Genomic DNA, 22,205 nt, shown 5'->3' with positions numbered 1-22,205 from the left:
ACTAATCTGCTTGACTAATCCCATCTTATTATCAGCTGATGTTCTCCAATAACAAACCGTTCTGGAAACGGCGAATGGATGATGTTCTCAGAGACGGGTAAGAGAACCACTTTGCACTAAATATAAAACTCAAGGATACATTGGAAAGAGAAGCAAAGTCCGCACCCAGACTAGGGAAGTAGGTACACGAAGAGAAGTTATCTGTAAAATGTGCATCACACTCTCCTGGCTCTCTTCACACCACCCCCTTCGCATCCCTACTCCCATGCACCTTCACTGCTATTCCCACACTTCTCTCACTGCCCACGTCCTGAACATATTTACGTTGTAAATATCCATTTGGATGTATTTTTTATCCTTGTGGCACAAGGGAGGGGGCTGGCTTTGAGCTTTATAAGGCAATAATCTCACCATGACCCCTCTTTTCTCTTTCCCAACAGCATTGCAAGGGAAAAAATTGCTTGGCCCTCAACTCAATCTTTCATCCACTCAGGAACCAGATTATTGCCTAATAAAACTTCACTGCAAGGCAATTAAAAATTAAAGGGATATTTCCCTTCCTACATAATGATTTGTCACAAGTCAGATCTAAATCCAGATTGACTGAGGTTTATGTTATCTTCCTTCTTTCTGAAAATCAGGCAGAATTTTCAGGTTTTTTTTTTTTTTTTTGTTGTTGTTGTTTTTTGCAGCTCTTTTCAATCCTAAGACACACAAAATTTCTCCTTCAGTTCCCCACATCTTACTTCTTCATTGAGATGGAATAACAGGTGAAAGGCAGCTGAGCCAGCAGAAATCTTCCCACTGTCCTTCGGAAAACAGGCGGAAGAGTCCAAGTAGTTGGTATGATTCAGAACTAGTGGTAGAAAAAGGACAAACGAGATTACAGCAACACAGAGGACTTCATCCAAAACCTGCATCCAAAGAGACTCCTTCTAACATATGGTGGAAATGTGACTTTCTGCAAATATCCTTTGCAGAAGCCAACTCCTCTCCTCCACCCAAGATAAGTCCAGTAGCTCTAGTAGAATGAGCTGTTAGAAGTATTAGTGAGGATAGGCATCATCCATGATACAAATTTCAATCCATCTAGTTAATGAGGAATCTGTCATCTAGTTAACACAGCCAGACCCTCTAGAGAAATTAAAATCCACCTGTTCAGACTCCTCACTAAGACATATGCTGCCCATCTTTGAGTACGGTGGCTGCTTTTCCGAAACATCGTGTCCTGCTTTCCCCTTGCTGGAAAGGCACTACGCGGCTTCACCAATACAAAGGCACCCAAAACAGAATCGCACTGGAAAACATAGCTTGGAAAGAATGCGTTAGCAACTTCAATCCAAATATAAAATGCATTTAAAGGTCATAATTTGCATATCTACATCTCATGTTTTTTGTTGTGTATTTTCTTTTATAAATTGCTCTATCCAGGAAGGTGCTGAGCTCTTCTGAGAATCACTGAGCACCCTTAGCTCTCACTTAAAATTTTAACAACTTTTAGGACTACTCACTACTTTGCAGGGACAGCTCTGCAAGGCATTCTAGGACCACAGTAATACACACATAATACTTTCTTTAAAAAAAAAACCACTCTTTTCAGAAAACTAATTACAGAAGGGACACAACCTTGAGAACGCACAGTTACCATTAGCACACACTGACATCACTAGGCTGACATGGGAGTTTCACTTTCTTATGATTTACTCATAGTTGTGGATTCAGAAAAATAGCAAGCTGTAACCAGTCGTAACAGGAAGAGCTCAAAAGGCCATGAGCTCCAAGCACCCCAACTACAGCCTTCTTCCATGTCATCCTTCTGTTAGCCTGCATCAATAGCTGCCTAAAGAAGTGTGTGCCAAAACGTGCGTCATTGAAGACTGTACACTGATCTCTTAAAATTTCATCACAAAACCCTAACCTACAAAAATCCCATGAAAAGTGCTGTGTGCTCCTTGGAAGGATACTTACTGCAAGCCTAGTGGGTACAACGAGCACTCTTTAACTACAGCAAAAAACAGATTTTGAAACATTAAGCTCTTGCTTCCTGCACAAAATTAATTAAAACAGCCAATCTGTGCTGCTCTTCAGTTTGCTGGGGAAAAGATGAAATGGCTAAATTGATATCAAGGCTGAGCAAAGACTCTTCTCAGCAAAGCCTGAAGTTGCTGCAGAATTCTGAAGAAAAACTCTGCTATTCTGCCTTCTCTCGAGGTACAAAAGGAAACTCCATAGGTGGCTGAAAATTGCAGATACAAGCCTATAGCTCTGCCAACTTGTAAAAACGTGTTTGCAAAAATCAATACATTAAGAGTCAGGTTCATGGTGTAGAGCTGAACATGGCTTTATTAGTGTTAGCACCTGACTGATGATTGACACAAACAATACACCACCTACAAAGGCATTACGCAGACCCAGATGTGTGGGAAACTCAGGCTTTCCAAAAATTCTCTGTAAGATCTTAGATGTTTTCCCCACATTTCAATTAAAAAAGAAAAAAAAAAATCAAGGTTGCAATATCTGTGGTAAACATGATCTTTCCTTTCTGTGGCATCCAGTCACATTCCTCATGAAAGTTAAGAAAAAGTTTATTCTGGACTAGCAACAAGAACTTTCCACAGAAAAGCATGTCCTTCCTAGCACAGACACCCTTAGCAGACAAGGGACGAGAGCACCTGTGCTCGGGAAGAAGCAATGCGTATCACTTTAGAGGCTCTGCATATTCAGTTTCTTCAAGCCCCCCCCCCCCCCCCCATACACACTTAGTTAAACTAGGGAGAGGTCAAGAGTGAAGAGAACACCATGTTCTGGTGAGGACTTAATCTATCACAGTAAAAGCAATGAAAACCCCCAGATTAAGTTCATGAAGTCCTCTGGATTTCCCAACTTAGTCATGGGGTCTTTACGAGAAATGCCCCAATCCTGACTAATTGGCAGGAGAGAACTATGAGACACTTGTTTCGTTACCATTAACCCTAAAATATACACGTGCTAAGAACTCCTGCGTTTCTGGTGTGCTGCCTCCCAATTTCATGAGACTTTTTGCTCTTCAGCATGAGGAGTGTAACACTCCTAACTTCAGTCCCGTTCTACGTGGGATCTCTTTAGATCCTCTACAGAGTGGATTTCTCAATGCGATGAGATCTGCAGCAAGGTGATTACGAGAATCCCTTAATCTCTTGCACAGTCATATAAGGTTGCGTTTTGCAGAGAGCAAGAGGAAGTCCAAGGACATTCCCTCCTGAGCAACATCACGATGGGCAGGTAGAGGTGGAACAAGAAAAAGTCTGAGGCTGTCTGAGGTCAGGAGTGCCTCCAGACCACAGCTGCTCAGAGGGGGAATGAAAACACTACTCCGTACTGGGGTCTACAACGAAAACCTGTCAGCAACCCACAGAGAAAAACGGAATTGTGTTGGGATGATTAAATACCAAAATCTGCGGAGAAAAGCTTCTCTAGATATCTAGCACTGCCTGAACTCTTAAAGCAGAGAAGACCTGAGAGGCAGCCTGGCACAAGAGGCCACAGTTTTCACGTGGTCTTAAAAGGCTAAGACGCAAATCAATAAGCTCTCCATTTTCTCTGCAGCCTACCCACAGGTGGCCTTACCGAGGTCCTGCTCAAAGCAGCGACACAGTCGGGCAGGAACCGGCCAACAGAGACCCCATGCCCTCTCCATCACCCATTCCGGGGGGGGTCGCAACACCAGGGACACCTTTTCCCTCGGTGTCGGATGCCCGCCAGCGGCGGGAGAACCAGCCGCACGCCTCCTCAGGGACGTGCTGACAAGAGGAGGTCCCTGCGCGACCAAGGCAATGGCGCGCGCAAAAGGAAAGAAAAACAAAGCAAAAAAGCCCACAACCCACAAAGGTTCACTTCGTTAAGAGTCGCGTTTCGCTTTGCTATGCTTTTTTGTTTGTTTGTTTTTAAACATCCTGGCAATGGGAAGAGTTGCCGTTTTGTTTTTTTCCCCCCACATATGCTATATAGTTTTTCCTCTAGCACTCATCTCCTGCTTACTCAGTTGACTATAGTCTGCTTCCCTCACACGAGCGCTAGCTTTGTTTGTCCCCAAACTGTATCGTAATCCAACTGCTTTGTGTCGCACCACCAGCCCTGCTCAAAGAACGAAGATCAAAATATTTTCCCTCGGATGTGATGCGGAGAGATGGGCACACGCGTTTTTTTAGAACAAAGATGACCTACAAGGCTGAAGAGTGCGCAAAAGTGTTTTGGCTAGTGAGCTGGGTAAACACAACACGAGAAGAGGGAGTAGTGCTACAAACAATACCAAGGCTTTGTTTGTATAACTGGGGTGTTTTGCCAGACGCGCTGCTAAGAAAATACTGTGTTTCTGCCACACAACGCAACCACCATTTCACCGGCATTTCAACGCAGTTATTAAATTAACACAGGACATCACAACTATCCGTTGGACGCGAAGTCATCAACAAGTAGGTCAGATCCACTCCGGAGAGCCATGCAGCGGACACTGAGCACCACGGGCAGCGATGAAGCGCTGCCCGACCAAACTCACCCAGAAACGCTGGCGAAGCCCAAGCGCCGAAGGGAAGCGGGACAACACGTCTCCCCGGCTAGGCAACCTGCCCGCTATCTGTGCAAATTAAAAACAACTTCCCTGACAAAATGCAAATACATTAAAAAAAAGTACCCAAGCCAATTAAGACACAAGTGTTTAAAGGCACGCATAGTAATTACAAATGTATTATTCATACCTAATTTACAAGATGAACTTATTTCGGTAAAATATTAAACTGTTTACATGCAGCCAGGAGGACAATTTTCAAACTCTCGGCGTCCTCCTCGAAAGCTGCGACGAGGGCCAGGCGACGACTCCGGCAGGCGCACAGTGTCTGCTGCGCAGTAATCAGAAAATGTTTGACCTCAGATATCTACTTGACCCGACCGAAATGCAGCCTCGCTCGCCATAAAACCCGAAACAATGGGGCAGACGAGGTCGCGGGGTCGCGGCGAGCATTAACAGGTCATTGTGCAACCCACTTGGGAGCAATTACTTCTGGTCACGGCTAAGTGGACACTTGATTGAATACCACTAAGACAGCTCACATCCCACAGATAACAATCCTCACAGCGATTAAGAATTAAAGCCCCCATGATTCAGCCTTTATTACTCAAATGAACCTAACTATTCCATAAAAAACTCCGGGTATATGCATGATGCAAGGTCTAAATTGAAATGCCACCTCATTAAACAATAATATCTAATTTTATCTAAATGAATTTTCATGAAAGTACGCCACACAGCTCAGGAATTTTTAAAATGAATTATCACAAGCGATACATAATTTCACCAAAACTGCTGCAGGGAAAAAGAAAAAATTAGCTTCAGGGATGAAAGGGAAACATCTATGCTGAATGAAAAGTGCGCTTCCTTCTGCCTGCGGAAAGGGTAAAAAAAAAAAAAAAAAAGGGGGGGGGATTTGGGGCTTCTGGAAGACAACAGAGACAGCCTTTCATCACATCAACACCTTCCCATAACGTCTGGTACGTTCACCCTAACCTGACAAACAGCAAGCAGCCGAAACGCGCGCCGAGTACCACCGCAGGCACAGGACCGCTCAGAAAAGATCATTGCAGCGAGCGCATTAATAAACCCCAATTTTAGGGGTTAATCGTAAGCCATTAAAAAAAATCCACCTGTAAAACTCTGGGTTTTAACTTGCATCCGTTGCTTCAGCTGAGAACGGCTTCTCAAATAAGGACGCGCACTTAAGTACATCCTCTCCCGACGGGGTGAAAACCCCGCTCCGACACCTGCGAGCTCAGGCGCGTGCTGCCTTTTCATTTAAGAGCTCTTAATTATTTCACAAAAAGCTATGAGAAGCGCAGACGAGACGCCCGCCTGAGGAGCGGCTCGCTCTGCCAGGCGTCACGGGAAGAGCAAACCAGGTAGGCAGATCTCGCCCTCAGCACGTTCATTTGCTAGCGCCGGGAGAGGCGCCGCGCGTCCCGCTGCCCCGTGACTAGACATCAGCGCCGTCGGCTCGAAAGGTGGTCTCCACCTCGTTCCCAGAGTTTCGCGTGTAACTTTTTCCAAAGTCTGGCTCGATCGAGCCCTCCCTGTCCAGTGAGTTACTGGAAAATAGCCCGTATTCAGAAAACATATGTCTTCTTTAATGGGCTATGCCTTTCACAGGAGGAGAGGAACAAGAAAGCCACGCTCTTCAAGCTAACTGGCCTGGTGCAAACCAGCAGCGAGGAGAAGGCTCCCGCGGTCGGCAGCGGCTCAGCCCCGCGCGCCCGAACCTCGGGCAAGGACGGTGGGGAAGCGGCGCTACCAGAAGCGAGGGCCCTTCTGGGAACTAACTCCTTCGCCCCCCTCCCCACGCCGCCCCAGCGGTGGAGCCCGCACCGCCGAGATATTTCGGAGAACTGCGTATGCAGGCGCTTGGATGTGCAAAATTATGCATGCATGTTGGGAGGCCATTTTAGAGTCTGCCTCGTGAGTCATACAGAAAGTAGATCAGGAGAAGAAAAAAGAAGTTTAAAGATGCATTTTTAGTATTCTTAGTATGGCAGAAGAGCTCTGCTTTTTTCCTTTGTTTTTTTTTTCTTTAATATTGAAACTCTTCAGGCCCTCAGCCTGCAACTGTTGGAAAATTCTGAGTTAAAACAGGAGTCCTCTGCGTTAGCGCTTATGGCTTGATAGCCAGCTGATAACATCATTGTACCTGCGAAACTCAGATCTGGCAGAGTGGCGTTCACCACCTTGGATTATCGAACAGGATATCGAACGAAGGAGGAGAAGCTGCGTGGCAGCTTCCCGCCTCATCCTGCCGCCAGCAAGGTGCAATAACGCTACCATGAAAAGCAAACAGGGGTGAACTCCACACAAAAGAAGGTGAGATCTCAACTCAGAAATCAATTCCTGCATCAGTCGTGCCCCTACGACTGAGTAACACTGCTGCGAAGTCCACGGAGCCCTCCAGACCCTCACCCTGGCAGGTTACAGTATTGCACACAGCTGAGTGTTGCAGAATTTTCATTCGGTGGTAGCATCTGGAGACCAAGCGACTAAGGCTGCCACTGTGAGGGGAAAAACAGCCCTGGAGTTCAGACACCAGCTGGAGATTTCATCAAGAGGTCCATGCTCAGTTTTCCACTCTTTCAGGGACTTTCTGCCAAGCTGTGTAACTGCCCCTACCTCCATCTCCCCAGGCCCAGACCGGGAGTATCGGTCCTCTCCCACAATAAAAGCACACAGCAAACGCAAGCCCACGCCAGGCAGCTCGCAGCATAAAAACAAGATGCGTCTCCTGCCGAGGAGAGAGCAACAGAAGTGTACAGTTCTTACCAGATCCTGAGCCGTAATCACAACCTGCCTATCGGCCCCGCGGCGGCGGCTGCCCGTGAGCATCGCTGCCAAGACGCAGCTGAGGACGAGGGGACGGCTTTATGGAGTTGCAGTGACAGCTCCCCTAGTCCCCCTTACTGCCTTCTCAGGTATAACTGGGAAACAAGCAGTACAGTGCTGCTGGGAGACAGGAGCAATTTAAGCTAGCTGCACTGATGCACCAGAAGAGGTACGGATGACTTTGGAGTACGGGAAGGTGGTTAAAATGGGGTAAAACTGAGAAAGCAGGGATAAACTTTGTTTTGTTCTGCTTCACAGAGATAAGCCGTGATGGGATGTGAAAGTGGCCACAAGTCAAAGCGATGCTTAGCAGCAACACTCAGAGTGGTCCTTGCAGACAGGGAAGGCACGGCAAATAAACAGCCCAGAAACAAGGCAGGGAGATGCAAGAAAACTTATTCTTAGCAACAGCTGAGTCAGGGAAGGGCAAGATTGTGAGACACTGTGCAGGGACAGGCAAGTGAGAGGTCTCCAGATCTACACTGTTCAGTCCCCACTTCCTTCCTTGTATTTACATATGGCATACTCAAATGATTTTAAAAGTATAAAGCCAGAGGTATCACAGTCAACCAGGCCAAAATCTACCAACTGGTTCAATGCCCCTTGGACTCTCTTCTGATTAGGTGAATCAAATCAGAAAAGTAAGTCACACTTCAACTAAAAAGAGTCATCAGATAACCAAATTGTCACACAGGCATGTAAGGTGCGTGAATCTGGACATGCAGATTATTCTCAGGGCTAGCTTTTTTTATTTGTATTGTCTTTTTTGTTCGTCCAACATGCAAGAATCCTGGCACAGATAATTTTTTATTACCAAACTTCATGCTGAAATTATTCACATGCTTTCTTCTTGAATTATTAACTGCCACCATTTGCTTTGTGCTGCTAAGGATAAGGCTAAGGGCAGCACTCCTCTCACAGGCTACATTCTCGTTCCCAGTTGAACCAGGCTCCAGTGCCAGAGCTCTCCAAAATCCAGAAGCCTACAGCTTGGTTTCACCTAGGCTCCTTTCTCCTCAGAAAGGATGCTTAAGTCAATTAATCTTCCCCAAAGCTGCCCTGACATCCAGTTCTGGCCTTTTAAGTCCACACTCTGAAAGACTCTGCCACCCTGTAACATCTCAGCCAGGAACTTGGCACATTGGAAACATGAAATAATCACCAAAATAACCCTGATCAAGATTTGGCAACTCACTCCCAACTTGTAGTTACTTGTGCAGTGAGCAGAGAAGAGGGGGAAAAAAATCTTATTTAAGCCACATTACCCAATACACACTCTTTATTGAAACTGTACTAAATAGTCATATACATGCACCCTGTATTAGTGAATACACACAAGATACCTGCTGCCAGGTAAACTGCACATCAGTTTTTCTGGGGGAAAAGAAAGGAAAAAAAAAAAAAAAAAAAAAAGCAAAGTTTTTCTTATTATCAGTATAAACAAAGTTTTAACCTTGCTCACTGTTCCCAAGAAGCACATCAATCCCTGCAAACTAAGGTGTCCAACTTCCAGGACCAACTTAGACTTCTAGCAGAAGGGCCCTGTACGGGCAAAGTCCTACTCACTAGAGCAAGCAATGACACTCTGGCTTCCCTCATCTTGTTTAGCAGCTGGTGGGATCATTTCAAAGAGGAGCCACTACCTAATACCCATGGCTAGTGACAAGGAAGCAGTATGGGATTGCTGCAGGGGAAAGGAAAATGGGAAATTAGAAAGGAAATGGCCAGGCCAGATAAAATCCCTACTCTCATTCTTGCTAAACAGGACAGTCCCGGTTTGGGAACAGATGGGAGAAGCCTCTCCATGGCTAACCCAGAGGAGGTGGTGACACTTCAAAAAAGTTCCTTTGACTCTAGCTCTGTGTTTCTCTGACAGCCCGATTCAGCCACGGATGGAACAGATAAGGCTACCATTCATCCACTCCACCAATACACAAAGGCAAGAATTTCCCCTCTTAAAGAGATTTAATGATAGAGCTTTAGAAACTAGTTAAAGGAGACAGACTGTGAGAGTGAACACACTAGAGATGAGACCAAGTAGTTGCTATTAATAATATTTTCCGGAAGCAGTCACCCCAATTTGCAGGATTCTAAAGAAACAGTGAAGTTGCACAATGGAAAGAGCTAGGCGAGTTCTTTCAGCGAAACACAGCACTACTGCAGAAGCAGAGCTGAGCTTAGGGAAAACTTTTTTTCCACTGATCTAGTCTAATGGACTATTGACTATTTTAAAAAAAATCCTAATCAGAAAAAGCCACCCCACGAATGCCTGTCATCCTTGGTACACAGGAGGGGAAAAAAAAAAAAAAAAAAAAAAAAAAAAAAAAAAAAGCTGTAACTAACCAGGTAGCCTGGGATGTGAGCCAATTCTCTGTCCAAAAAAGGATTTTTCGCGTGTTTCTTTATGAAAACTGACAAAAGTGCTGGATGATTTTTTTTTTTTTTACTATAAAGATCAGAACATATTCCATAACAATAGAAAGTCTAAGAGCAGGCCTACAAAAATAGTCCGCTTACTATCCGTGTCCTGTGCCAATGGATACTCTCCAAACACCCTCCCCAAACACCCTCCCTCTGCTGCGCCCGAGATCCTGGTGCAAACGGTGGAGACAGCAGTGTACCTTTCCACGGGCGAAGCAATCAGGAGGACAGAAATGAAGCTTTTGGCTGCACAGCTTCTATTCAGCTCCCTGTGATGCTCACCTTCCTTTTTGGTACAGTGCAGTCAAGCTGACCAGAGCTATTCTGGTTTCTACTGGGCATTCGTAGCAGAAGCCCAACGTCTCTCACTATTTTTGCTCATGGCTACCTGAGCAAGTAGCTCCTGCGCTATACAGGAGCGCCTGCTTAAAGAAGCAGCTATGAGATCAGTGTTGTATAACTTCCAAGAGCAAAACAGTTTACAATTAGCTGAAGGTCTGGTATTTGACAGTTTTTTTATGGCTCTTTTACAACTGTTTGCAAATCTTTTCTTCCTTTAAATTATTCTGGTAAGTGTTAAGGGGAAGCCAAAGTTATTTTGTGCATGCATGTGTCTACTTGCATGACTCCAAGAGTTTTTTTTAATTTAAAAGCACCATTACAAATGCCTGTATTTACATGATAGTTGTTTATGTAATGCTTTATAGAAAATCTTGGAGCAAATAAGCCATTGCTAATGCAGAAGGCAGTGGCAGTCAGTGAATATGCTCCTGGGGCACTCCAGAAGACAGTATGGCATAGTGTCTATGCCATAAGGACTCAAAAAAGAAGTTATACTTCCAGAAAGTACCTTTTTATGCAATCTCAATGCATGCATGCCCTATGATTTTTAGATTCCTCTCCTCATCTGGATTCCTGTGATTTCCAGACTGCTTACATTCAGGTCCACAGTTCAAATATTGGCCCAGCATGAAAGAGCCAGATTATGCAGACTGCGTGGATGCAGCTCCCAAAATTCAATCTCTCTTTTGAGTTATTGAGTATTTTGAAAAATTAAAGTAGATGTAGAAATTAAGCTCAAAGGTCACTTCAACCTCTCCTTAATCTACATCTCTCTTCCTTTGATTCAGACATGCAAACCTTTCAGTACTCCTGAATCCAAATCACAAGTCTGGAACAGTCTGGCTTTCAACACTGAACAGGATGCTGGGTCTTGGCTCTGAACAACACAGCACAACCTTCGAGGCTTTGCCTTAAAGCATCACCTACTCTAAGTGAAAGTGCAAGGGAAAGCCTCCACAGATAAAAAGCATTTCTAGCCTCAGGCCTGTCAGCATGGCACATGTCTAAAGAGGAAAAAACTGTATCTGTATGATAGAGACCTGAAATGCAGGTGCCTAGGCAAAAAAGAGTTTCCAAAGGAAGTGTATATATGTAAAAGAAAGGAGGAGAGGAAGAAGGAGGGAAAGAAGGGGGGGAGGGAGGGAGGGAGGGAGGGAGGGAGAGATGCACATTTGCAAGAGAGCACAGGGCAAAAACCAAAACCAACCACACCTGTAAGAAATGTTTCTTTGTCAGGTGCATTAAGGGTACACATTAATTTCAGACTCCAGCCAAAAAGATTAAAGCTGTTTTCACCCTCACCCAAATCACAAGAGAGACTAAACCCTCTTCAGCTTTTAAAAGCAGTGAAGTTAGCATTGAGGTTAGCAACATCTCCTGACTCCAGGTCACTCTGTTGTAGAGTGTCCTCCCCGCAGCAGACCCTCCTCCTAACCCAGGCAATGGGTGGCAGCAGGCTACCCGGCCACCATGCTGCAACCAACTGCAAAAAAAAAAAGCCGCTTGCTGGACAAGACAGCCTGATCAACGGCATCCTCAGATCACTGTTACACCTATGGTTTGGCAACTCTGCACTCACGGCGAAGACTGGGCACATGCAACATCTTACGCCTTGCAGGGGAAGCTGCACTCTGGCTTGGAAACCTGCCTGCAGCAATGGAGAAATCTACCAAGTTATTTACCTTATGCAAGTTTGGGGTTTCTTAAACATTTGAAGGCAAACACGAAAGAAATCAGTCCAGTAATCCTTGCTGATTATACTGACAGTAATCATACTCATGTTATGCCAACAATATCTTCAGCCTCAAGACTGCCAGTGCTTTGAGATAGCATGACCACCTCATGGAGGCTGATGAAACAAAGCTGGAGGTTTCAGGCCACTGGAAAGACGTCAGCAGGTACTGAAGGTGGTTCAGGGGTGCAGGACATGCACACAAAAGGATGCGTGTCCTATTTAAAAAAAATCCTTCTATTCCAAAACTGGGCAGATCAGCTGCCAGAACTGAAAACATAACCCAAACTCTGCTCAGATGACTTCTGTGAAAACAAGAGTGGTCGAGGTGCAAGGACACAAAGGACCAGGCTTCAAACCACAACTCAGAGACAAGTGGGAGATTGTAAAGTGACCAAATGACTCATTTGGGCTCCCAGTAGTGAAGCTGCTGCTCACAGAGGCAGCCAGAGACCTAGACTCTGCTGTGAGTATTAGCAGTGTATTTTCTGCAACTTTAGCCACCTGCACTGGTCTCCTCAGCAGAGCAGTCAGGCACTCACTGCCCTGGACATCCTCTGGATTCAGTGTGACAACCAGTAGTGTCTGCAGCTCCCCCCAGGCAGCATGCAGCATCAGACAAGGCAGAGAAAACTCATGGCAGGAACCCGGGTCCACAAAGTTACGTGACCTGCCCACGGTCACGCAAGACATCAGTGGCGGAGCCACGGCTCCTGTGCCACCCAGCTACTTGAGCTTGTGCCACTTGAGATTTTCCCAAAGCTAAAGAAATAGATAAAAACATCAAAGAAAGAAACAAAAACACTTACCTCTCTTTGCAACCAGGTATCAGTTAATTTGTTAGATTGCAATATTTTTTCCCTCTTAGATGAATGCTACACATTTCACATCAGCGAAAAAACTGCCCAAGGTTTAGAGGGCTTGAACCAAGCAATGCATTAGAAGCCTACTGTACTCCAGTCACTCCGTGAAATACATCCAACTCTTGAATATTTTGGTACGTATTTTACAGTAATCATATATTGTACGGCGAAAGCCGGAGCAGTCGCTACACTGCAGTTTGCTTGGTGGGGTCCTGCACCACCTGCCCACCTGGGGCATTGAAGTGAGGAACTGACAAAACTTAAGGCCCACTCTGATACCAATTCCTCCCATCACTTTTAGCAAGTTGCTGAGCATCTAGCGTGTCCAAGCTTCACTGATTCACATGCACATAGATATATAGAGATATTGATACAGCTATATGTACACATACGCTCATATGCACATAGAAAGAATGTTTACTCAACCTCCTACAACGCTCAAAAAAGTGACAAATTGCATTAAATCATTTTGAAAGCAAAGAGCTCTATCACAGACATAGATCACGGTCCTCAAGAGAGCACAGCAATTTCACATCAGCCCGCGCAGCTCTTGGAGCTCTGGAGAGTCGAACAGCCATTCCCTGCCTGTGAAAATCAGGGTCTTTTCGGGAGAGCTTAAAAACAAGGGTGAAAAATTACTAGAGATCTTTGAAAAATATATGATCAGAAAACACCACAGCCAACCCAAACCACTTATGGGCAAACCACTGATCTGCAATTCCAAACCACTTTTCCGCCCAAATCCTCCATTTACTATCTTATCTGATCTTCTCTGAGGGAATCCCTTACTCGTCTCCGCTTAGGAAAGGACCCTTTAAGTTCTGTTCTGAGCTTGTCTTTGAACTGAAGGTTTCTGTTTTATTGGGGTGGGGTGCAAAACAATGAAGTGCATCTGTATGCACTCTCCTCTGTTTTGGGATACTGAAGTACTATTTATTTTCTAGCTTTACTGTATGATCAGACTCTGCTCTCTCTACCAAATAAAGGTTGCCATATCCAAGAGAGAGAGATGCACCTGTACTGGCCCACCATCCACAGACACTGGCCTAAAATAAAATTTAACCATCACACACGACACGATCTGCAGCACTATCGTAACAAACAAATGCTGGTTTACCAATTTAAGAAACGTTTTCAAGTCTGCCCCCAGGGAGAGTCGCGATTGCTGGCCCAGAGAGGGACATTTTCGGTTCGAACAGTACAAAACAGCTCAGGGACGGTTCAAGTTCAAGTACAAAACAGCTCGCAGCCCCCCACCACTGCACCAGCAGAGCCCACAGCTCGCAACTGAGAATGGCTAAAACAAGATAAAGATCTACAAAAAAATATTGGTTCCTTTTATTATCAATATGCCTTGTATTATATGACCTCACAGCACTTCACAGCATTATTTAAATCTTCCAGCAGCCTATTAACAATGTAACTTTTCCCTATTTTCACTTCATAGATAGGAGCACACAGACCTGAGGGAAGCTGTACAGCATTAGTTACGGAATAACCAAGTCCTAAACTTTTGACTTCCAGTTTACATTTGCAGGCTCTACATTAATGATCTTTGTCTAAAACCCCATTTGCTGAGATGAATAATACAGAAAATAAGAAGGCTCCTCACCTCATTATCCATTCTTCTAGGAGGAAAAAAAGTAAGAAAACAGCTTCAATTTGGAATCAAAAATGTTTAAGCAAACGATTTTTGAGACACGCTACCTGGAAACACCTGCTAGGAGTGGGGAAGCAAGAAGCTCAAGAAGTATCAAATAAAAACGACATTTTTTTTGAACAATCAGTATCTGTCTGTTCCTCAACATTATTTTTGGAAATGGTAAAGCTAATATGACAGCTATGATTTGGAACCTTCAAAAGGCATAAGCTATTGGCATTTTAAATGCATTACATACAAACACGCATGCACCCCTACACCCACTCTAATTCTGAAGATTTGTGCTGTTGGTGTCTGCTAGCTTTTCTGAGCGTATTTCATAACAGATTGTTTCCTTCTTTCATTCCGATTTTCTCCTTTAGGGATTTTACACCAGCCATCCAAATATTAAAGGCTAGGAAGAAACTTGCGTTAACATACTGTATAGCAGAAGGGATCCTTTACGACTAAATGGACACAATCAAGCCTTCCAATTAAGCTATTACCCAAAAAGTGTGACATAAGTATGTTATTACCAAAAACAGCACTTATTTTTTTAAAAAGTACCATTAGAAACACCTAATGTAACTCTTATTAACTTACTTGAATCTAGTCCTGAGTGCATTGGGTTTATAAGTGTCTGCTAACATTGCATTCTGTTTGCCTAATTAAGTTTTCAGTAGGGTAAGCTATAGTTCTCACACTAATATAAGGAACTGAAAAATCACATATAAACCAACGCCTAGCTTGATTTACCTTTACTGTATAAGGATTTGCTACAGGCTTTTCTACAATTGCTAAGTACTTTTCCATCAAAAAGGACAATTGCTGGACAAATTACCATCACAGCCCAAGTGATGTGGGTGACAGAATCGCCCATAAGTTATAAACCTTTCATGCAATCCCTAAAGTGCTTATAGGTCCTTTATTTTTTTTCTAATCACTTTTTCCTCTTTGCTAGTCCATATTCCAAACCTTGAGTTTATTTCCACACCGTAAATTCTGGATAGATGTCTAAAGACGTACTGAAGATCTGGTTACAGCGCAGCATCTAAAAGATAAATAGCAATCTGCAGGGTTCCATCTGGTGCCGGAGAACAAAGCCTCGACGCTCGAAACGGGAGGAGCCCACGACATACCTAATCCGCGCGACCCACGCCGCCAGCGAACGTTAAGTGGAGGAAAACTACTGTTAGCCAAAAAGTTTACTCTTATGAGGCTTAAATCTCAAGGAATCAACCCATATCTCCATGACAAATAATTAGCAAAACAAAGATAAAAATACTGGAATATCTCCACTTTCTGCTATGTTCTAAATCAGCTTAGTTTTCCCCTTGATTTTATTCTTCACTGCGTTTTAAATGCTCACACACAATTAAAAAAAGAAAGAAAAAAAAAAAAAAGGAGGAAGATAGGGCGCTACGCCCCCGAGGGCAGATCTCTGCAGCCGGGGGTGGGCTCTGGGGCGGGCGCCGCGTGGTTCCCGCGCAGAGGCCCCCGGACGGCCTACCGGGACCTGCTCCCGGCGCGACGCGCCTGCAAAAGGGCCCAACGCTCTCTAAGCGGGATTACGGCGTTAATACAGCTTACAAAAATGCTTAAAATCAGAATGTTTTTGCTTCGTGAAAAATAACACACTTAATGCTCTTCATCTGGCACATAAAATTTACAATACCTCCAGGAACGTTTTCTTTGGTTAAATCAACACGATTGGTACTTCTTGAGCCTTTAAGCACATTACGGCACCAACTTTTTATGGCTTTTTTTTTGGTTGTTGTTTTCACCCATTCTAATACACTCTTCAGAACCAGAAATGATCAACAATAAAAAGCATTCCCACGTCAAACAATTTTAACTACCACTTTTGAAATAATAATAATTAAAAAGAAAGAAAAAAAAAAGAGATAATCGGGTTCAAAACCGGTTTTTGCAGCTCGCTACCTCGACGCGATTAATCTAAAGCAACTGCCGACGGGGGCCAAGGCGGAGAGGAGGGGAAGCGCCGCAGCGCGTTCCCCCAGATTGCTCCCACGCCGTCTCCATCAGGCGGCTGCAGCAGATGTTGGCTGTTAAGCCGCGCAGACGACACAGTTCATGACTTTCGGGAGACGGCGGTGTGCCACATCTGTAGTTGATGAACCGGAGCGCAGAAGCGTGGCAGAGGGAGGAGGAGAGCGCGAGAGCGGCAGGCGCGCGCGGGCCGGGCCAAGCCGATCGCCTGCCGCGCCAGAGCTTAAAAATAAAATAAAATAAAATAAAAACAGAGGCGCCTGCGGGGTCCGGCCCCGCGCCTGCCCCTGCGAGCAGGGCAGCCGCCCCTCACCGGGGCTTCCCGGCCGGCGCATCCGGGAAGCGGCGGCGGCGCTCCCGGGCCGGCCTCGCGAGCCGGGCGGCCGGCCAAGTTCATCGGGGCCCCGGAGAAAGGCAGCGCTTGTGTTTAGACCGCACAATACTGCCGTAACATTAACAGATTTACATATGCAAAACTGTGAAGCAACAGGCATTCCCCCTCAATTGACCCACAGCTTGTAGTGGCTGCCGAGTTATTCCCTGCTTAGGCTCTGTAACCAAGTGGGCGTCATGCGACTACCATCTGGGTACCACTTATTTAAAGCTGGCAGTCTCTCTGTAATAGGCAAGCTGGCAATAAGCAGGAAGGGAATAAATTGCATCATTTAGTTAACATCCACTTGCTTTGCGGCTGTTAAAAACCCATGACTGAATAATAATTTGGTTATTTCTTTTGCCAGACAATGCTGTCAGCCAACTCGTACTACGCATGCTGCAAAACGTCAGCTTGCAAAATTTCCACTTTAAAAATAAATTAAAGAAATCCAGAGGATAATGTGAGCTAAGAAGTTTCTTTTTTCCTCTAATGGTAGCAATTCAATGCAATCAAGGCCTAAAAATAAGCTTGTACTACTGTAGTCACCAGATTTTTTTTTCTTTTCCTAAAAATCTTATTTTTTTGTTGCTTTTATCAGCCACCCACCCCAGCCCATCAAACTTACCAAAAATCGACGGCCTGACCTGTAAGGAGCCGAGGAACAGCCACGGCCCATTTGGAAGAACACTTGTTACAACTGAACAAGTCTCAATTTCATGCTTCTCACTGCCCTTCTCATCCTATGCCTTAATTCTGAGATTTTATCATTTCCTTCTGTCTAACATAACCGCTTTCACACAAATCCGTATCAAAGAAAGTGGCTGAAACCCTAGACCACTGAAATACAGTTAAAACATCCCCTTTGTAAAAGAAAAGAAAAAAAAGAGCTTTTGAAGTGGGTTTCTCTTTGGGGCTCTTTAGTTTGCAGAAAATTAAGCTACCAATAGTAATCAATTTTTTGTCCCAATTTTCTAGAAACATAAACAGTCTGGCACACACCTATCTCAACACGCATCTCTCCCCAGGACTAAAAGGGGAAGCCCATGCTGAGCACGCTTTCGTACAGCAAAGATAACAAGGGTTTTGCACGACAGCGCGGGACGAGTCAGGAGCGGGGTTCCCATCTGGAACGGCGGCGAGGAAGAGCCAAGAACGCCGCCCGCGGACCAGCGACTTCTGAAACTCGCCTCCCCCTTACGGCGCCTGCAGCGGGTGCCACTGCACACTTTAATAACAACAACCACCACCACTGGTTCATTTTGAAGCTTTTTACAAGCTTCTAATGGCATCATATGGCTCTTGCAACTGCACCTGAGGTGCTCGGCTGGGCCACGGAGGATGGAGAAACACAGGAGTCCCAAGCCACCCAGGTCCCACCACGGCACCTCCAGGCTCCCCTTCTCTTGCCGACACGTGGCTTGCGGGCTGTTCACAAAACAGTAACAAAAACAAGACGGAAGTCAGCTCAGGTTTGACACAGCACGGTCCCACACCAACCCAGCAAGACAGCGGCCAGATGAGGAGGAACAAAAAAGGAACAGGAATGGAGGAGAGAAAAACCTACTGGAGGAAGCAAGATGCCAGAAACTGCTCTAGGACCAGATGCCAATCCACAAGCCTCCATGCAAACCTGGCTGGAGAACCTCCAAAACTTCCTTATACAAAAAAAAGTGTGCAGGCTGAGATTTGTCAAGTTGTTCTTGTGCTTGCTTGGATAATTACTGTGTATGCTCAACTGCCCATCACGGGGAAGTCTCATCCTTACACCCTTCTTTGGAGAGCAGACCCAAGACATCCAGTAACTTTGCCAAATTATCCTTCGCGAAACATGCAGCCCTGAAGCACTTGTATATCTCAGACTGTTCAAAACACTTCAGAGTACAGAGCCTTAACACTTTTAATTGTATATACCATACCCGAGATCATCAGCCCACTACCACTGTCACACGTATGGTACATTACTGAATGCTCAATCTCCCTAATTGTTCTTGAGTTGTTTTTTCCAGTAGATCTACAAAATTATCAGAATAAGTCTCAAAACATTTACCAGTCAACAAACTCAGCGCAACAGACATAAGCTTGGCCCTCACAAATAAAGAGGCTAAGGAAAATATATTTGTAGAAAATGTCCTTTCCTATAACTGTCAAATAGATTACAACTGCATTTCGTTCCTCGCATTGCACCCTGGGATCTAGACATTTAACTAGCACACACACACACGCTACAGTCCTGGATTAATCATAAATAGAGTATATTTTTAAGTGCATTAATTATGTAACAGATGCTTCCAGGATGCCAATGGAGGCAATTTTTCAAATCCCAGTGTACAGTTTTATGAATCTGTGCCATTTCAAGGTTGTTCTTAATTTCAGCTCAACACTATACTTACTTAAAACTGAGTGGTGATCTACCACTGCCTGATTTTTTTTTTTTTTAATTGTTCAGTGCAGGCTGATATATAGGCCCTGTCTTGTTAGCTTTGGACATCCTGGATTCTTGTGGAGGTCCCTCCCATTGCCCCACCACGCTGATAGAATTTGGGTAACAAGCTGCACAAATGTAGGACTTCTGCACTTACCAAGACTGATTTCTCACATTATGAAACCTCAGGCTCCCCCTGCACATCCCCACCCACGGGACAGATACATTCAGGAAATACGATGCAAACGTGGCACCCAACCTGGACAACACGACAGAGTCAGCTTGTATGGCCAAATTCAGCTGCTAACAACCATGTGCAACTTCACCAACTAAACCCAGAGTTCGTACAGGATCTCCCAGCTACATCACTACAGTCTTGGGTGCTAGCTAGCACGCACTGGCCTCCGGTGTGGCTAGGAGGGCAGAGATCTCAGCACGCTTCAGGGTGCTGCACCGAAGCTCCAGCCAGGCTCCAGTGGGCCCCAGGGCAGGAGCATCGCAGCCTAGATGTCTTGGATGGGAAGTTTCGCTTTTCTCTCCATCTTTGCACATCGCATAATTCTTGGATCAAGTCACAGGTCTTCTCACAGAGCTTCGTCTCTGCTTCTGTCTTTGACACTTAATTTGTAACGACTTGGAGGGGGCATTTTTCCAGACAGCTGCTGTGCGTGCAGGCTGGTAAGCAGGAGGACCTATATCCTGTGTCACTGCGCTGGCTCTCTTGAACAAACTCTTAAACTGATCTAGAAAGAGAGGGGAAAATCAAGGAGCACGACGAGCAATTAACCTTGCAGGCAGATGTGTTTTTCGCCACGTAGGAACAAATGGAAGCTCATCCTTAGGCAAGGTAAGTTTGTTATTTAGGAGCCTGTATAGCTGCACAGGCGGCACAGGAGATCTAGCACTGCAACCATCGCTCAGCAGAGAAACAGGGCTGAAGGCAGTACTTCTGGCTCAAAAGGACTGCTTCACCTGGACGTCTTTCAAACTGCACGCAGCACTGGTGAGATCTGGTGACTCACGTCAGGCATGAAATGAGGAGGAAGAGAAAGGCGGATAATCATTATTTTATTCTGTCTGCTATTTCTTTCCAAAAAGAAAATGAAATAATAATTAAAAGCAAGGGTTAATGCTTTGATGCTTCGCTTCATAGACTCCACATTCAAATTCCTGAGCAAGACAATGCAAAAACAGGTAGTAAAAGGCCCGTCGGCTGAAGCAGCCAGACAGCTTTGTGCAACGCCAGGGAGGCCCCGCGACAGACAGCTGGCTCACGGTCTCGCTTCCCCTAGGAGCGTCTCGACGCAGCCAGCTTCGCTGGCACCACACGGTCCCGCATCCGCGACGGGCTGCGCCGAGCGCGGCATGGCCGGCAAAGAGCGCAGCACCCTGGCTCCAGCAATCGTAGCAGGCGAGTGAGGCCAAAGGTTTGACGAGTACCTGGCATCTCCTCGCACGCCGGCACCAGGCGGCCAACCTCTCCGCTGTTTCGGCCTCCTCCCAAATTACCCAGCTCCTCAGAAGCAAACGTACTGCTTGGGGGGTGGCCTCACCCCACCTCATTCACACCCCATCAGCAACACACTGGTGATGCAGAAGGGCTAGAAGAAAGTTGGAGACATCTGAAAACACTGTTCCTCGGCTGTTAGTGCCTCCTAAAACAACAACCTACCAATCCCTTTCGAACTGTGCATATGGACGGTCTGCACCGTTAGCAGCTGAGCGATCGCTCAAGAAAGTAAAGCTGTCACAGATAAGGAGACCTCTCCTTGCTCGGCTCGCCGGGAGGAGCGGGGTCCCCGAGCCGCGCGGCCGCCCTGCACCGTCCCGGGAGCGCACCAGCCTGGGCCGCCCCGTGGCGCGACATCCCCGCCACGATCCCCGTGCCACGTGTGAACGGCAGCGCTACGGCGGATCATCAGCGAGGTGGCAATGCCTGTGCGCCGTACCTGCGTGGCACCATTCGAACAGAGCTCCCTCGGGGCTCCCAGGGTTTCACTTCATATTAACATGCACCTGCACCAATTTCAAAAGCAATAAAAGCACAAGCCATATTTAAAGCTTTACTCAAAAACCCAGTACAGGCCTGAATGAACCCAACACTGCATTAACGACCATATACACTAATCACCGAACACCTGGCATTTTCAACCAGTCTTTGCACCGGACAAAGCGGGCGGTGTTTTGCATGACTATCGGTGCACGGGTATCGGGATCAAGTCTGAATCGCAGCATCTAACCCCGGGAGTCACACGGCCAAGCCATCTTCCAAACCCCAAGCACCGCTCATGTGTGTTCTTACACTAACGTGTGGACAGCGAATAAAGTCAGATCTTTACTTGGTACAAGCCAGCGTCACGTCACTGATCTGGTTACATATTTCCCTGTCGATTTCTGTTCATTAACTCAAAAGTTAGTTCGCAGGTTGGATATATGGTTGTATTAAAGTATTATGTGCAGCTGAATTTGTTTATTACACAGATAAGTTATTAAAAAAACACTCAACAGCAACTAATCACCTAGATATCTCTTAATGCCCTTATGAAAAATACCCAAACTTGGATCAGCTGAGCATTTACTGCTAACAGGAAAGAAAATCTGGAAGAAAAAGTGATGCTGAGTTTTGGAGTAAATGCACATTAGTGACCTCAGCGACTGGCAGTAACAGAGCGCTGTTAAGGAAGCAAACACTAAACCCTGTTTGCATTAGCTGTCTCTGCCTTGATACCATCAACAGGTATCACTAGAAACCCACTGCAGGGCAGTCGGTGCAAGAGGTGCAGCGGAGGGACGTCGGAAAGGCTGAAAGGAAACACGAACCAGCAGGGTTTGTGCCTTTTACAGGCCTCAGATTTGTCAGAGGGGCGTTCCTTAGGAAAGCGTTTTTCATCTCTATTCCTTGGAAGTGTTTGGTCTGTTACTACCATCTTCCAGCCAGCAGACGATCCAGCGACATGGCCCTCTGCTCACCACAGGGCTCCTCTCCCCCTTTCCACCCAAGTCATAC

General features: G+C 45.7%; 1 protein-coding gene across 8 annotated transcripts in view; it reads right to left on the bottom strand.

The window, feature by feature from the left end:
- The window catches only part of FOXP1 (forkhead box P1), a 370,707-nt gene that overhangs the window by 336,112 nt on the left and 12,390 nt on the right, over window positions 1-22,205 (bottom strand). Inside the window, exon 1 of one of the 8 annotated variants that reach the window (XM_062585702.1) lies at window positions 747-781. The exons of the other annotated variants lie outside the window; for them this stretch is intronic. The gene's annotated coding sequence lies outside the window, so the exon portion shown is untranslated. Of the gene's footprint in view, window positions 1-746; window positions 782-22,205 lie in introns of those variants that run through there. 8 annotated transcript variants of the gene reach the window in all.

This window comes from Rhea pennata, chromosome 12 (genome assembly GCF_028389875.1).
Source record: "Rhea pennata isolate bPtePen1 chromosome 12, bPtePen1.pri, whole genome shotgun sequence".
Classification (NCBI taxonomy): domain Eukaryota; kingdom Metazoa; phylum Chordata; class Aves; order Rheiformes; family Rheidae; genus Rhea; species Rhea pennata.
This window is presented reverse-complemented; position numbering and strand designations above follow the sequence as displayed.